A 16,071-nucleotide genomic window follows, 5' to 3' on the forward strand; every position below is an offset into this window, starting at 1 on the left:
GGCCCGAGCACAGAGATGCCTGGAGCGTGGGCCTGAGCACAGAGATGCCTGGAGCGTGGGCCTGAGCACAGAGATGCCTGCAGTGTGGGCCTGAGCACAGAGATGCCTGGAGCGTGGGCCCGAGCACAGAGATGCCTGGAGCGTGGGCCCGAGCGCAGAGATGCCATGTGCTTGTGCCCGAGCGCAGAGATGCCATGTGCTTGTGCCCGAGCGCAGAGATGCCATGTGCTTGTGCCCGAGCGCAGAGATGCCATGTGCTTGTGCCCGAGCGCAGAGATGCCCGGTGCGTGTGCCCGAGCGCAGAGATGCCCGGTGCGTGTGCCCGAGTGCAGAGATGCCCGGTGCGTGTGACCGAGCGCAGAGATGCCCGGTGCGTGTGACCGAGCGCAGAGATGCCCGGTGCGTGTGCCCGAGCGCAGAGATGCCAGGAGCGTGCGCCTGAGCCCAGAGATGCCAGGAGGGTGGGCCTGAGCCCAGAGATGCCAGGAGCGTGGGCCCGAGCCCAGAGATGCCCGGAGCTTGGGCCTGAGCGCAGAGCGCAGAGATGCCTGGAGCGTGGGCCTGAGTGCAGAGCGCAGAGATGCCCGGAGTGTGGGCCTAAGCGCAGAGATGCCCGGAGCGAGGGCCCCAGCGCAGAGAAACCCGGAGCGTTGGCCCGAGCGCAGAGATGCCCGGTGGGTGGGCCCGAGCGCAGAGATGCCCGGTGGGTGGGCCCGAGCACAGAGATGCCCGGAGCATGGGCCAGAGCGCAGAGATGCCCGGAGCGTGGGCCCAAGCGCAGAGATGCCCGGTGCATGGGCCCAAGCGCAGAGATGCCCGGTGCATGGGCCCGACGTACAGGTGCCCGGAGCATGGGCCCGGGCGCAGAGATGCCCGATGCGTGTGCCCGAGCGAAGAGATGCCCGATGCGTGTGCCTGAGCGCAGAGATGCCTGATGCGTGTGCCCGAGCGCAGAGATGCCCGATGCGTGTGCCCGAGCGCAGAGATGCCCGATGCGTGTGCCCGAGCGCAGAGATGCCCGATGCGTGTGCTCGAGCCCAGAGATGCGCGATGCGTGTGCCCGAGTGCAGAGATGCCCGGTTGGTGTGCCAGAGTGCAGAGATGCCCGGTGGGTGTGCCCGAGCGCAGAGATGCCCGATGCGTGTGCCCGAGCCAGAGATGCCCGATGCATGTGCCCGAGCGCAGAGATGCCCGGTGCGTGTGCCCGAGGGCAGTGATGCCCGGTGCATGTGCCCGAGCGCAGAGATGCCTGGAGCGTGGTCCCAAGCGCATAGCGCAGAGATGCCTGGACCGTGGACCTGAGGCTGAGATGCCTGGAGCGTGGGCCCGAGCACAGGGATGCCTGGAGCGTGGGCCCGAGCACAGGGATGCCTGGAGCGTGGGCCCGAGCACAGGGATGCCTGGAGCGTGGGCCCGAGCACAGAGATGCCTGGAGCGTGGGCCCGAGCACAGAGATGCCATGTGCGTGTGCCCGAGCGCAGAGATGCCATGCGCGTGTGCCCGAGCGCAGAGATGCCCGATGCGTGTGCCCGAGCTCAGAGATGCCCGATGCGTGTGCCCGAGCGCAGAGATGCCCGATGCGTGTGCCCGAGCGCAGAGATGCCCGATGCGTGGGCCCGAGCGCAGAGATGCCCGGTGCGTGGGCCCGAGCCCAGAGATGCCCGGTGCGTGGGCCCGAGCCCAGAGATGCCCGGTGCGTGGTCCCGAGCACAGAGATGCCAGGAGCGTGGGCCCGAGCACAGAGATGCCCGGAGCGTGGGCCTGAGCGCAGAGCGCAGAGATGCCCGGAGCTTGGGCCAGAGCGCAGAGATGCCCGGAGTGTGGGCCAGAGCGCAGAGATGCCCGGAGCGTGGGCCTGAGCGCAGAGAAACCCGGAGTGTGGGCCCCAGCGCAGAGATGCCCGGAGCGTGGGCCAGAGCGCAGAGATGCCCGGTGCCGGGCCAGAGTACAGAAATGCCCGGAGCGTGGGCCAGAGCGCAGAGATGCCCGGAGCTTGGGCCCAAGCGCAGAGATGCCCGGAGCTTGGGCCCAAGCGCAGAGATGCCCGGAGCGTGGGCCCAAGCGCAGAGATGCCCGGTGCATGGGCCTAAGCGCAGAGATGCCCGGTGCATGGGCCCGAGGTACAGGTGCCCGGAGCATGGGCCCGGGCGCAGAGATGCCCGATGCGTGTGCCCGAGCGCAGAGATGCCCGATGCGTGTGCCCAAGCGCAGAGATGCCCGATGCGTGTGCCCGAGCGCAGAGATGCCCTGTGCGTGTGCCCGAGTGCAGAGATGCCCGGTGGGTGTGCCCGAGCACAGAGATGCCCGATGCCCGATGCGTGTGCCCGAGCGCAGAGGTGCCCGATGCCCGGTGCGTGTGCCCGAGCGGAGAGATGCCCGGTGCGTGTGCCCGAGCGGAGAGATGCCCGGTGCGTGTGCCCGAGCGGAGAGATGCCCGATGCGTGTACCAGAGCCCAGAGATGCCCGATGCTCGTGCCCGAGCCCAGAGATGCCCGGTGCGTGTGCCCGAGCGCAGAGATGCCCAGGGCGTGTACCCGAGCGCAGAGATGCCCGTTGCGTGTGCCCGAGCGCAGAATTGCCCGGTGCGTGTGCCCGAGCACAGAGATGCCCGGTGCGTGTGCCCGAGCTAAGAGATGCCCGGTGCGTGTGCCCGAGCACAGAGATGCCCGTAGCTTGGGCCTGAGCGCAGGGATGCCCGGAGCATTGGCCCGACGTACAGGTGCCCGGAGCGTGGGCCTGGGCGCAGAGATGCCAGAGTGCAGAGATGCCTGGTGCGTGTGCCCGAGCGCAGAGATACCCGGTGCGTGTGCCCGAGCGCAGAGATGCCCGGTGCGTGTGCCGAGCGCAGAGATGCCCGACGCGTGTGCCGAGCGCAGAGATGCCCGATGCGTGTGCCGAGCGCAGAGATGCCCGGTGCGTGTGCCCGAGTGCAGAGATGCCCGGTGCGTGTGCCCGAGCGCAGAGATGCCCGGTGCGTGTGCCCGAGCGCAGAGATGCCCGGTGCGTGTGCCCGAGCGCAGAGATGCCCGGTGCGTGTGCCCGAGCGCAGAGATGCCCGGAGCGTGGGCCTGGGCGCAGAGATGCCCGGTGCGTGTGCCAGAGCGCAGAGATGCCCGGTGCGTGTGCCCGAGCGCAGAGATGCCCGGTGCGTGGGCCCGAGCGCAGGGATGCCCGGTGCGTGGGCCCGAGCGCAGAGATGCCCGTTGCGTGTGCCCGAGCGCAGAATTGCCCGGTGCGTGTGCCCGAGCACAGAGATGCCCGGTGCGTGTGCCCGAGCTAAGAGATGCCCGGTGCGTGTGCCCGAGCACAGAGATGCCCGTAGCTTGGGCCTGAGCGCAGGGATGCCCGGAGCATTGGCCTGACGTACAGGTGCCCGGAGCGTGGGCCTGGGCGCAGAGATGCCAGAGTGCAGAGATGCCCGGTGCGTGTGCCCGAGCGCAGAGATGCCCGGTGCGTGTGCCCGAGCGCAGAGATGCCCGACGAGTGTGCCGAGCGCAGAGATGCCTGACGCGTGTGCCGAGCGCAGAGATGCCCGGTGGGTGTGCCAGAGTGCAGAGATGCCCGGTGGGTGTGCCAGAGTGCAGAGATGCCCGGTGCGTGTGCCCGAGCGCAGAGATGCCCGGTGCGTGTGCCCGAGCGCAGAGATGCCCGGTGCGTGTGCCCGAGCGCAGAGATGCCCGGTGCGTGTGCCCGAGCACAGGGATGCCCGGAGCGTTGGCCCGACTTACAGGTGCCCGGAGCGTGGGCCCGAGCGCAGAGATGCCCGGAGCGTGGGCCTGGGCGCAGAGATGCCCGGTGCGTGTGCCAGAGCGCAGAGATGCCCGGTGCGTGTGCCCGAGCGCAGAGATGCCCGGTGCGTGGGCCCGAGCGCAGGGATGCCCGGTGCGTGGGCCCGAGCGCAGGGATGTCCGGTGCGTGTGCCCGAGCGCAGAGATGCCCGGTGCGTGTGCCTGAGCGCAGAGATGCCCGGAGCGTGGGCCCGGCATACAGGTGCCCGTAGCGTGGGCCCGGGCGCAGAGATGCCCGGTGCGTGGGCCCGGGCGCAGAGATGCCCGGTGCGTGTGCCAGAGCGCAGAGATGCCCGGTGCGTGTGCCCGAGCGCAGAGATGCCCGGTGCGTGGGCCCGAGCGCAGGGATGCCCGGTGCGTGGGCCCGAGCGCAGAGATGCCCGTTGCGTGTGCCCGAGCGCAGAATTGCCCGGTGCGTGTGCCCGAGCACAGAGATGCCCGGTGCGTGTGCCCGAGCTAAGAGATGCCCGGTGCGTGTGCCCGAGCACAGAGATGCCCGTAGCTTGGGCCTGAGCGCAGGGATGCCCGGAGCATTGGCCTGACGTACAGGTGCCCGGAGCGTGGGCCTGGGCGCAGAGATGCCAGAGTGCAGAGATGCCCGGAGCGTGTGCCCGAGCGCAGAGATGCCCGGAGCGTGTGCCCGAGCGCAGAGATGCCCGGGGGGTGTGCCCGAGCGCAGAGATGCCTGGGGGGTGTGCCCGAGCGCAGAGATGCCTGGGGGGTGTGCCCGAGCGCAGAGATGCCCGGTGGGTGTGCCCGAGCGCAGAGATGCCCGGTGGGTGTGCCCGAGCGCAGAGATGCCCGGTGGGTGTGCCCGAGCGCAGAGATGCCCGGTGGGTGTGCCAGAGCGCAGAGATGCCCGGTGGGTGTGCCCGTGCGCAGAGATGCCCGGTGGGTGTGCCCGAGCGCAGAGATGCCCGGTGGGTGTGCCCGAGCGCAGAGATGCCCGGTGGGTGTGCCCGAGCGCAGAGATGCCCAGTGCGTGTGCCCGAGCGCAGAGATGCCCGGAGCGTGGGCCTGGGCGCAGAGATGCCCTGAGCGTGGGCCTGCGAGTGCAGAGATGCCCGGAGCGTGGGCCTGCGAGGCAAGAGATGCCCGGAGCGTGGGCCTGCGAGCGCAGAGATGCCCGGAACGCGGGCCTTCGAGCGCCGAGATGCCCGGAGCGTGGGCCTTCGAGCGCCGAGATGCCCGGAGCGTGGGCCTTCGAGCGCCGAGATGCCCGGAGCGTGGGCCTTCGAGCGCCGAGATGCCCGGAGCGAGGGCCCGCGAGCGCCGAGATGCCCGGAGCGTGGGCCTTCGAGCGCCGAGATGCCCGGAGCATGGGCCCGCGAGCGCCGAGATGCCCGGAGCGTGGGCCCGCGAGCGCCGAGATGCCCGGAGCGTGGGCCCGCGAGCGCCGAGATGCCCGGAGCGTGGGCCCGCGAGCGCCGAGATGCCCGGAGCGTGGGCCCGCGAGCGCCGAGATGCCCGGAGCGTGGGCCCGCGAGCGCCGAGATGCCCGATGCGTGTGCCCGAGCGCAGAGATGCCCGATGCGTGTGCCCGAGCGCAGAGATGCGCGATGCCTGTGCCCGAGTGCAGATGCCCGGTGCGTGTGCCCGAGTGCAGAGATGCCCGGTGGGTGTGCCCGAGTGCAGAGATGCCCGGTGGGTGTGCCCGAGCGCAGAGATGCCCGATGCGTGTGCCCGAGCGCAGAGATGCCCGATGCGTGTGCCCGAGCGCAGAGATGCCCGATGCGTGTGCCCGAGCGCAGAGATGCCCGATGCGTGTGCCCGAGCGCAGAGATGCCCGGTGCGCGTGCCCGAGGGCAGTGATGCCCGGTGCGTGTGCCCGAGCGCAGAGATGCCTGGAGCGTGGTCCCAAGCGCATAGCGCAGAGATGCCTGGACCGTGGACCTGAGGCTGAGATGCCTGGAGCGTGAGCCCGAGCACAGGGATGCCTGGAGCGTGGGCCCAAGCACAGGGATGCCTGGAGGGTGGGCCCGAGCACAGAGATGCCTGGAGCGTGGGCCTGAGCACAGAGATGCCTGGAGCGTGGGCCCGAGCACAGAGATGCCTGGAGCGTGGGCCCGAGCTCAGAGATGCCATGTGCGTGGGCCCGAGCGCAGAGATGCCATGTGCGTGTGCCCGAGCGCAGAGATGCCATGTGCGTGTGCCCGAGCGCAGAGATGCCCGGTGCGTGGGCCCGAGCGCAGAGATGCCCGGTGCGTGGGCCCGAGCGCAGAGATGCACGGTGCGTGGGCCCGAGCCCAGAGATCGCCGGTGCGTGGGCCCGAGCCCAGAGATCCCCGGTGCGTGGGCCCGAGCCCAGAGATGCCAGGAGCGTGGGCCCGAGCACAGAGTTGCCCGGAGCGTGGGCCTGAGCGCAGAGCGCAGAGATGCCCGGGGCGTGGGCCTGAGCGCAGAGCGCAGAGATGCCCGGAGCGTGGGCCTGAGCGCAGAGAAACCCGGAGCGTGGGCCCCAGCGCAGAGATGCCCGGAGCGTGGGCCAAAGCGCAGAGATGCCCGGTCCCGGGCCCGAGTACAGAAATGCCCGGAGCGTGGGCCTGAGCGCAGAGATGCCCGGAGCTTGGGCCCAAGCGCAGAGATGCCCGGAGCGTGGGCCCAAGCGCAGAGATGCCCGGTGCATGGGCCTAAGCGCAGAGATGCCCGGTGCATGGGCCCGAGGTACAGGTGCCCAGAGCATGGGCCCGGGCGCAGAGATGCCCGGTGGGTGTGCCCGAGCGCAGAGATGCCCCGTGGGTGTGCCCGAGCGCAGAGATGCCCGGTGGGTGTGCCCGAGCGCAGAGATGCCCGATGCCCGATGCGTGTGCCCGAGCGCAGAGGTGCCCGATGCGTGTGCCCGAGCGCAGAGATGCCCGGTGCGTGTGCCCGAGCGCAGAGATGCCCGGTGCGTGTGCCCGAGCGCAGAGATGCCGGTGCGTGTGCCCGAGCGGAGAGATGCCCGGTGCGTGTGCCCGAGCGGAGAGATGCCCGATGCGTGTACCAGAGCCCAGAGATGCCCGATGCGTGTGCCCGAGCCCAGAGATGCCCGGTGCGTGTGCCCTAGCGCAGAGATGCCCAGGGCGTGTACCCGAGCGCAGAGATGCCCGTTGCGTGTGCCCGAGCGCAGAATTGCCCGGTGCGTGTGCCCGAGCGCAGAGATTCCCGGTGCGTGTGCCCGAGCGCAGAGATGCCCGGTGCGTGTGCCCGAGCACAGAGATGCCCGTAGCTTGGGCCTTAGCGCAGGGATGCCCGGAGCGTTGGCCCGACTTACAGGTGCCCGGAGCGTGGGCCTGGGCGCAGAGATGCCAGAGTGCAGAGATGCCCGGTGCGTGTGCCCGAGCACAGAGATGCCCGACGCGTGTGCCGAGCGCAGAGATGCCCGACGCGTGTGCCGAGCGCAGAGATGCCCGACGCGTGTGCCGGAGCGCAGAGATGCCCGGTGCGTGTGCCCGAGCGCAGAGATGCCCGGTGCGTGTGCCCGAGCGCAGAGATGCCCGGTGCGTGTGCCCGAGCGCAGAGATGCCTGGGGGTGTGCCCGAGCGCAGAGATGCCTGGGGGGTGTGCCCGAGCGCAGAGATGCCCGGTGGGTGTGCCCGAGCGCAGAGATGCCCGGTGGGTGTGCCCGAGCGCAGAGATGCCCGGTGGGTGTGCCCGAGCGCAGAGATGCCCGGTGGGTGTGCCCGAGCGCAGAGATGCCCGGTGCGTGTGCCCGAGCGCAGAGATGCCCGGTGCGTGTGCCCGAGCGCAGAGATGCCCGGTGCGTGTGCCCGAGCGCAGAGATGCCTGGAGCGTTGGCCCGACGTACAGGTGCCCGGAGCGTGGGCCTGGGCGCAGAGATGCCAGAGTGCAGAGATGCCCGGTGCGTGTGCCCGAGCGCAGAGATGCCCGGTGCGTGTGCCCGAGCGCAGAGATGCCCGGTGCTTGTGCCCAAGCGCAGAGATGCCCGGTGCGTGTGCCCGAGCGCAGAGATGCCCGGTGCGTGTGCCCGAGCACAGGGATGCCCGGAGCGTTGGCCCGACTTACAGGTGCCCGGAGCGTGGGCCTGGGGGCAGAGATGCCCGGAGCGTGTGCCCGAGCGCAGAGATGCCCGGAGCGTGGGCCTGGGCGCAGAGATGCCCGGAGCGTGTGCCTGGGCGCAGAGATGCCCGGTGCGTGTGCCTGGGCGCAGAGATGCCCGGTGTGTGTGCCTGGGCGCAGGGATGCCCGGTGCGTGTGCCCGAGCGCAGAGATGCCCGGTGCGTGTGCCTGAGCGCAGAGATGCCCGGAGCGTGGGCCCGGCGTACAGGTGCCCGGAGCGTGGGCCCGGACGCAGAGATGCCCGGTGCGTGGGCCCGGGCGCAGAGATGCCTGGTGCGTGTGCCCAAGCACAGAGATGCCCGGTGCGTGTGCCCGAGCGCAGAGATGCCCGCAGCGTTGGCCCGACGTACAGGTGCCCGGAGCGTGGGCCTGGGCGCAGAGATGCCAGAGTGCAGAGATGCCCGGTGCGTGTGCCCGAGCGCAGAGATGCCCGGTGCGTGTGCCCGAGCGCAGAGATGCCCGGTGCGTGTGCCCGAGCGCAGAGATGCCCGACGCGTGTGCCGAGCACAGAGATGCCCGGTGCGTGTGCCCGAGTGCAGAGATGCCCGGTGGGTGTGCCCGAGCGCAGAGATGCCCGGTGCGTGTGCCCGAGCGCAGAGATGCCCGGTGCGTGTGCCCGAGCGCAGAGATGCCCGGTGGGTGTGCCCGAGCGCAGAGATGCCCGGTGCGTGTGCCCGAGCGCAGAGATGCCCGGTGCGTGTGCCCGAGCGCAGAGATGCCCGGTGCGTGTGCCCGAGCGCAGAGATGCCCGGTGCGTGTGCCCGAGCACAGGGATGCCCGGAGCGTTGGCCCGACTTACAGGTGCCCGGAGCGTGGGCCTGGGGGCAGAGATGCCCGGTGCGTGTGCCCGAGCGCAGAGATGCCCGGTGCGTGTGCCCGAGCGCAGAGATGCCCGGTGCATGTGCCCGAGCGCAGAGATGCCCGGTGCGTGTGCCAGAGCGCAGAGATGCCCGGTGCGTGTGCCCGAGCACAGGGATGCCCGGAGCGTTGGCCCGACTTACAGGTGCCCGGAGCGTGGGCCTGGGGGCAGAGATGCCCGGAGCGTGTGCCCGAGCGCAGAGATGCCCGGAGCGTGTGCCCGAGCGCAGAGATGCCCGGAGCGTGTGCCCGAGCGCAGAGATGCCCGGTGCGTGTGCCCGAGCGCAGAGATGCCCGGTGCGTGTGCCCGAGCGCAGAGATGCCCGGTGCGTGGGCCCGAGCGCAGGGATGCCCGGTGCGTGGGCCCGAGCGCAGAGATGCCTGGTGCGTGTGCCTGAGCGCAGGGATGCCCGGTGCGTGGGCCCGAGCGCAGAGATGCCTGGTGCGTGTGCCCGAGCGCAGAGATGCCCGGTGCGTGGGCCCGAGCGCAGGGATGCCCGGTGCGTGGGCCCGAGCGCAGAGATGCCTGGTGCGTGTGCCTGAGCGCAGAGATGCCCGGAGCGTGGGCCCGGCGTACAGGTGCCCGGAGCGTGGGCCCGGACGCAGAGATGCCCGGTGCGTGGGCCCGGGCGCAGAGATGCCCGGTGCGTGTGCCCGAGCGCAGAGATGCCCGGAGCGTTGGCCCGACGTACAGGTGCCCGGAGCGTGGGCCTGGGCGCAGAGATGCCAGAGTGCAGAGATGCCCGGTGCGTGTGCCCGAGCGCAGAGATGCCCGACGCGTGTGCCGAGCGCAGAGATGCCCGACGCGTGTGCCGAGCGCAGAGATGCCCGGTGCGTGTGCCCGAGTGCAGAGATGCCCGGTGCGTGTGCCCGAGTGCAGAGATGCCCGGTGCGTGTGCCCGAGTGCAGAGATGCCCGGTGCGTGTGCCCGAGCAGAGATGCCTGGTGCGTGTGCCTGAGCGCAGAGATGCCCGGAGCGTGGGCCCGGCGTACAGGTGCCCGGAGCGTGGGCCCGGACGCAGAGATGCCCGGTGCGTGGGCCCGGGCGCAGAGATGCCCGGTGCGTGTGCCCGAGCGCAGAGATGCCCGGAGCGTTGGCCCGACGTACAGGTGCCCGGAGCGTGGGCCTGGGCGCAGAGATGCCAGAGTGCAGAGATGCCCGGTGCGTGGGCCCGAGCGCAGAGATGCACGGTGCGTGGGCCCGAGCCCAGAGATCGCCGGTGCGTGGGCCCGAGCCCAGAGATCCCCGGTGCGTGGGCCCGAGCCCAGAGATGCCAGGAGCGTGGGCCCGAGCACAGAGTTGCCCGGAGCGTGGGCCTGAGCGCAGAGCGCAGAGATGCCCGGGGCGTGGGCCTGAGCGCAGAGCGCAGAGATGCCCGGAGCGTGGGCCTGAGCGCAGAGAAACCCGGAGCGTGGGCCCCAGCGCAGAGATGCCCGGAGCGTGGGCCAGAGCGCAGAGATGCCCGGTCCCGGGCCCGAGTACAGAAATGCCCGGAGCGTGGGCCTGAGCGCAGAGATGCCCGGAGCTTGGGCCCAAGCGCAGAGATGCCCGGAGCGTGGGCCCAAGCGCAGAGATGCCCGGTGCATGGGCCTAAGCGCAGAGATGCCCGGTGCATGGGCCCGAGGTACAGGTGCCCAGAGCATGGGCCCGGGCGCAGAGATGCCCGGTGGGTGTGCCCGAGCGCAGAGATGCCCCGTGGGTGTGCCCGAGCGCAGAGATGCCCGGTGGGTGTGCCCGAGCGCAGAGATGCCCGATGCCCGATGCGTGTGCCCGAGCGCAGAGGTGCCCGATGCGTGTGCCCGAGCGCAGAGATGCCCGGTGCGTGTGCCCGAGCGCAGAGATGCCCGGTGCGTGTGCCCGAGCGCAGAGATGCCGGTGCGTGTGCCCGAGCGGAGAGATGCCCGGTGCGTGTGCCCGAGCGGAGAGATGCCCGATGCGTGTACCAGAGCCCAGAGATGCCCGATGCGTGTGCCCGAGCCCAGAGATGCCCGGTGCGTGTGCCCTAGCGCAGAGATGCCCAGGGCGTGTACCCGAGCGCAGAGATGCCCGTTGCGTGTGCCCGAGCGCAGAATTGCCCGGTGCGTGTGCCCGAGCGCAGAGATTCCCGGTGCGTGTGCCCGAGCGCAGAGATGCCCGGTGCGTGTGCCCGAGCACAGAGATGCCCGTAGCTTGGGCCTTAGCGCAGGGATGCCCGGAGCGTTGGCCCGACTTACAGGTGCCCGGAGCGTGGGCCTGGGCGCAGAGATGCCAGAGTGCAGAGATGCCCGGTGCGTGTGCCCGAGCACAGAGATGCCCGACGCGTGTGCCGAGCGCAGAGATGCCCGACGCGTGTGCCGAGCGCAGAGATGCCCGGTGGGTGTGCCCGAGCGCAGAGATGCCCGGTGCGTGTGCCCGAGCGCAGAGATGCCCGGTGCGTGTGCCCGAGCGCAGAGATGCCCGGTGCGTGTGCCCGAGCGCAGAGATGCCCGGTGCGTGTGCCCGAGCGCAGAGATGCCTGGGGGTGTGCCCGAGCGCAGAGATGCCTGGGGGGTGTGCCCGAGCGCAGAGATGCCCGGTGGGTGTGCCCGAGCGCAGAGATGCCCGGTGGGTGTGCCCGAGCGCAGAGATGCCCGGTGGGTGTGCCCGAGCGCAGAGATGCCCGGTGGGTGTGCCCGAGCGCAGAGATGCCCGGTGGGTGTGCCCGAGCGCAGAGATGCCCGGTGGGTGTGCCCGAGCGCAGAGATGCCCGGTGCGTGTGCCCGAGCGCAGAGATGCCCGGTGCGTGTGCCCGAGCGCAGAGATGCCTGGAGCGTTGGCCCGACGTACAGGTGCCCGGAGCGTGGGCCTGGGCGCAGAGATGCCAGAGTGCAGAGATGCCCGGTGCGTGTGCCCGAGCGCAGAGATGCCCGGTGCGTGTGCCCGAGCGCAGAGATGCCCGGTGCTTGTGCCCAAGCGCAGAGATGCCCGGTGCGTGTGCCCGAGCGCAGAGATGCCCGGTGCGTGTGCCCGAGCACAGGGATGCCCGGAGCGTTGGCCCGACTTACAGGTGCCCGGAGCGTGGGCCTGGGGGCAGAGATGCCCGGAGCGTGTGCCCGAGGGCAGAGATGCCCGGAGCGTGGGCCTGGGCGCAGAGATGCCCGGAGCGTGTGCCTGGGCGCAGAGATGCCCGGTGCGTGTGCCTGGGCGCAGAGATGCCCGGTGTGTGTGCCTGGGCGCAGGGATGCCCGGTGCGTGTGCCCGAGCGCAGAGATGCCCGGTGCGTGTGCCTGAGCGCAGAGATGCCCGGAGCGTGGGCCCGGCGTACAGGTGCCCGGAGCGTGGGCCCGGACGCAGAGATGCCCGGTGCGTGGGCCCGGGCGCAGAGATGCCCGGTGCGTGTGCCCAAGCACAGAGATGCCCGGTGCGTGTGCCCGAGCGCAGAGATGCCCGCAGCGTTGGCCCGACGTACAGGTGCCCGGAGCGTGGGCCTGGGCGCAGAGATGCCAGAGTGCAGAGATGCCCGGTGCGTGTGCCCGAGCGCAGAGATGCCCGGTGCGTGTGCCCGAGCGCAGAGATGCCCGACGCGTGTGCCGAGCGCAGAGATGCCCGGTGCGTGTGCCCGAGTGCAGAGATGCCCGGTGGGTGTGCCCGAGCGCAGAGATGCCCGGTGCGTGTGCCCGAGCGCAGAGATGCCCGGTGCGTGTGCCCGAGCGCAGAGATGCCCGGTGCGTGTGCCCGAGCGCAGAGATGCCCGGTGCGTGTGCCCGAGCGCAGAGATGCCCGGTGCGTGTGCCCGAGCGCAGAGATGCCCGGTGCGTGTGCCCGAGCACAGGGATGCCCGGAGCGTTGGCCCGACTTACAGGTGCCCGGAGCGTGGGCCTGGGGGCAGAGATGCCCGGTGCGTGTGCCCGAGCGCAGAGATGCCCGGTGCGTGTGCCCGAGCGCAGAGATGCCCGGTGCATGTGCCCGAGCGCAGAGATGCCCGGTGCGTGTGCCAGAGCGCAGAGATGCCCGGTGCGTGTGCCCGAGCACAGGGATGCCCGGAGCGTTGGCCCGACTTACAGGTGCCCGGAGCGTGGGCCTGGGGGCAGAGATGCCCGGAGCGTGTGCCCGAGCGCAGAGATGCCCGGAGCGTGTGCCCGAGCGCAGAGATGCCCGGAGCGTGTGCCCGAGCGCAGAGATGCCCGGTGCGTGTGCCCGAGCGCAGAGATGCCCGGTGCGTGTGCCCGAGCGCAGAGATGCCCGGTGCGTGTGCCCGAGCGCAGAGATGCCCGGTGCGTGGGCCCGAGCGCAGGGATGCCCGGTGCGTGGGCCCGAGCGCAGAGATGCCTGGTGCGTGTGCCTGAGCGCAGAGATGCCCGGAGCGTGGGCCCGGCGTACAGGTGCCCGGAGCGTGGGCCCGGACGCAGAGATGCCCGGTGCGTGGGCCCGGGCGCAGAGATGCCCGGTGCGTGTGCCCGAGCGCAGAGATGCCCGGAGCGTTGGCCCGACGTACAGGTGCCCGGAGCGTGGGCCTGGGCGCAGAGATGCCAGAGTGCAGAGATGCCCGGTGCGTGTGCCCGAGCGCAGAGATGCCCGACGCGTGTGCCGAGCGCAGAGATGCCCGACGCGTGTGCCGAGCGCAGAGATGCCCGGTGCGTGTGCCCGAGTGCAGAGATGCCCGGTGCGTGTGCCCGAGTGCAGAGATGCCCGGTGCGTGTGCCCGAGTGCAGAGATGCCCGGTGCGTGTGCCCGAGCAGAGATGCCTGGTGCGTGTGCCTGAGCGCAGAGATGCCCGGAGCGTGGGCCCGGCGTACAGGTGCCCGGAGCGTGGGCCCGGACGCAGAGATGCCCGGTGCGTGGGCCCGGGCGCAGAGATGCCCGGTGCGTGTGCCCGAGCGCAGAGATGCCCGGAGCGTTGGCCCGACGTACAGGTGCCCGGAGCGTGGGCCTGGGCGCAGAGATGCCAGAGTGCAGAGATGCCCGGTGCGTGTGCCCGAGCGCAGAGATGCCCGACGCGTGTGCCGAGCGCAGAGATGCCCGACGCGTGTGCCGAGCGCAGAGATGCCCGGTGCGTGTGCCCGAGTGCAGAGATGCCCGGTGCGTGTGCCCGAGTGCAGAGATGCCCGGTGCGTGTGCCCGAGCGCAGAGATGCCCGGTGCGTGTGCCCGAGCGCAGAGATGCCCGGTGCGTGTGCCCGAGCGCAGAGATGCCCGGTGCGTGTGCCCGAGCACAGGGATGCCCGGAGCGTTGGCCCGACTTACAGGTGCCCGGAGCGTGGGCCTGGGGGCAGAGATACCCGATGCGTGTGCCCGAGCGCAGAGATGCCCGGAGCCTGGGCCTGGGCGCAGAGATGCCCGGTGCGTGTGCCCGAGCGCAGAGATGCCCGGTGCGTGTGCCCGAGCGCAGAGATGCCCGGTGCGTATGCCCGAGCGCAGAGATGCCCGGTGCGTGGGCCCGAGCGCAGGGATGCCCGGTGCGTGTGCCCGAGCGCAGAGATGCCCGGTGCGTGTGCCTGAGCGCAGAGATGCCCGGAGCGTGGGCCCGGCGTACAGGTGCCCGGAGCGTGGGCCCGGGCGCAGAGATGCCCGGTGCGTGGGCCCGGGCGCAGAGATGCCCGGTGCGTGTGCCCAAGCACAGAGATGCCCGGTGCGTGTGCCCGAGCGCAGAGATGCCCGGTGCGTGTGCCCGAGCGCAGAGATGCCCGGTGCGTGTGCCCGAGCGCAGAGATGCCCGGAGCGTGTGCCTGAGTGCAGAGATGCCCGGAGCGTGGGCTGGGGCGCAGAGTTGCCCCGAGCGTGGGCCCGAGCACAGAGATGCCTGGAGCATGGTCCCAAACGCATAGCGCAGAGATGCCTGGAGCGTGGTCCTGAGGCTGAGATGCCTGGAGCGTGGACCTGAGGCTGAGATGCCTGGAGCGTGGACCTGAATGCAGAGATGCCCAGTGTGTGTGCCCGAGCGCAGAGATGCCCGGGGGGTGTGCCCGAGCGCAGAGATGCCCGGGGGGTGTGCCCGAGCGCAGAGATGCCCGGTGGGTGTGCCCGAGCGCAGAGATGCCCGGTGGGTGTGCCCGAGCGCAGAGATGCCCGGTGGGTGTGCCCGAGCGCAGAGATGCCCGGTGGGTGTGCCCGAGCGCAGAGATGCCCGGTGGGTGTGCCCAAGCGCAGAGATGCCCGGTGGGTGTGCCCGAGCGCAGAGATGCCCGGTGGGTGTGCCCGAGCGCAGAGATGCCCAGTGCGTGTGCCCGAGCGCAGAGATGCCCGGTGCGTGTGCCCGAGCACAGAGATGCCCGTAGCTTGGGCCTGAGCGCAGGAATGCCCGGAGCGTTGGCCCGACTTACAGGTGCCCGGAGCGTGGGCCCGGGCGCAGAGATGCCCGATGCGTGTGCCCGAGCGCAGAGATGCCCGGAGCGTGTGCCCGAGCGCAGAGATGCCCGGAGCGTGGGCCTGCGAGCGCAGAGATGGCCGGTGCGTGTGCCCGAACACAGAGATGCCTGTAGCTTGGGCCTGAGCGCAGGGATGCCCGGAGCGTTGGCCCGACGTACAGGTGCCCGGGGCCTTGGCGCAGAGGTGCCCGGAGCGTGGGCCTTTGAGCGCCGAGATGCCTGGAGCGTGGGCCTTTGAGCGCCGAGATGCCTGGAGCGTGGGCCTTCGAGCGCCGAGATGCCCGGAGCGTGGGCCCGCTAGCGCCGAGATGCCCGGAGTGTGGGCCCGCTAGCGCCGAGATGCCCGGAGCGTGGGCCCGCGAGCGCCGAGGTGCCCGGAGCCTGGGCGCCCCGAGATGCCCGGAGCCTGGGCGCGCCGAGATGCCCGGAGCGTGGGCCCGCGAGCGCAGAGATGCCCGGAGCGTGGGCCCGCGAGCGCAGAGATGCCCCGAGCGAGGGCCCGCGAGCGCAGAGATGCCCGGAGCGAGGGCCCGCGAGCGCAGAGATGCCCGGAGCGTGGGCCAGCGACCGCAGAGATGCCCGGAGCGTGGGCCAGCGACCGCAGAGATGTAAATGTAAGCAGGTATTTATAGAGCGCAAAACTGTCGCTCCGTAAGGAGCATCCTGACGCTAAAAAAGTAGCTTCCATGAGATATCCGGAAAAGTGCTAAATGGCAGCAAACACATATGAGTCTGGCAGAATATATATCCAGGTTTTAAGTTTCTTTCTGAAGGCTGCTTCGGTGGGTTGCAATCTAAGGTCATTTGGCATAGCATTCCAGGCTTTAGGGGCAAGGACACCAAGTTATTTACCTCCTTTCATTTTAAGATGAAATTTAGGACTTCAGCAAGATTGAGCCCCGCTGATCTCAAGACTCTAGTTGGATTATAGCGAGAGAGTCTTTTCGACAGATACTTAGGTCCAGTGTCGTTTAAAGCTCTGTAAGCAGTTATTAAGATCTTAAAAAAGATTATTTTATGCATCGGGAGCCAATGCAATGTTC

At 70.4% G+C, this 16,071-nt stretch overlaps 1 protein-coding gene across 1 annotated transcript in view; it reads left to right on the plus strand.

The window, feature by feature from the left end:
* EXOC6B (exocyst complex component 6B) overlaps positions 1 to 16,071 on the plus strand; it is a 1,740,488-nt gene that overhangs the window by 491,979 nt on the left and 1,232,438 nt on the right. The gene's annotated exons all lie outside the window — the stretch shown is intronic.

Source organism: Lissotriton vulgaris, chromosome 3_1, assembly GCF_964263255.1.
Source record: "Lissotriton vulgaris chromosome 3_1, aLisVul1.2, whole genome shotgun sequence".
Lineage (NCBI taxonomy): Eukaryota > Metazoa > Chordata > Amphibia > Caudata > Salamandridae > Lissotriton > Lissotriton vulgaris.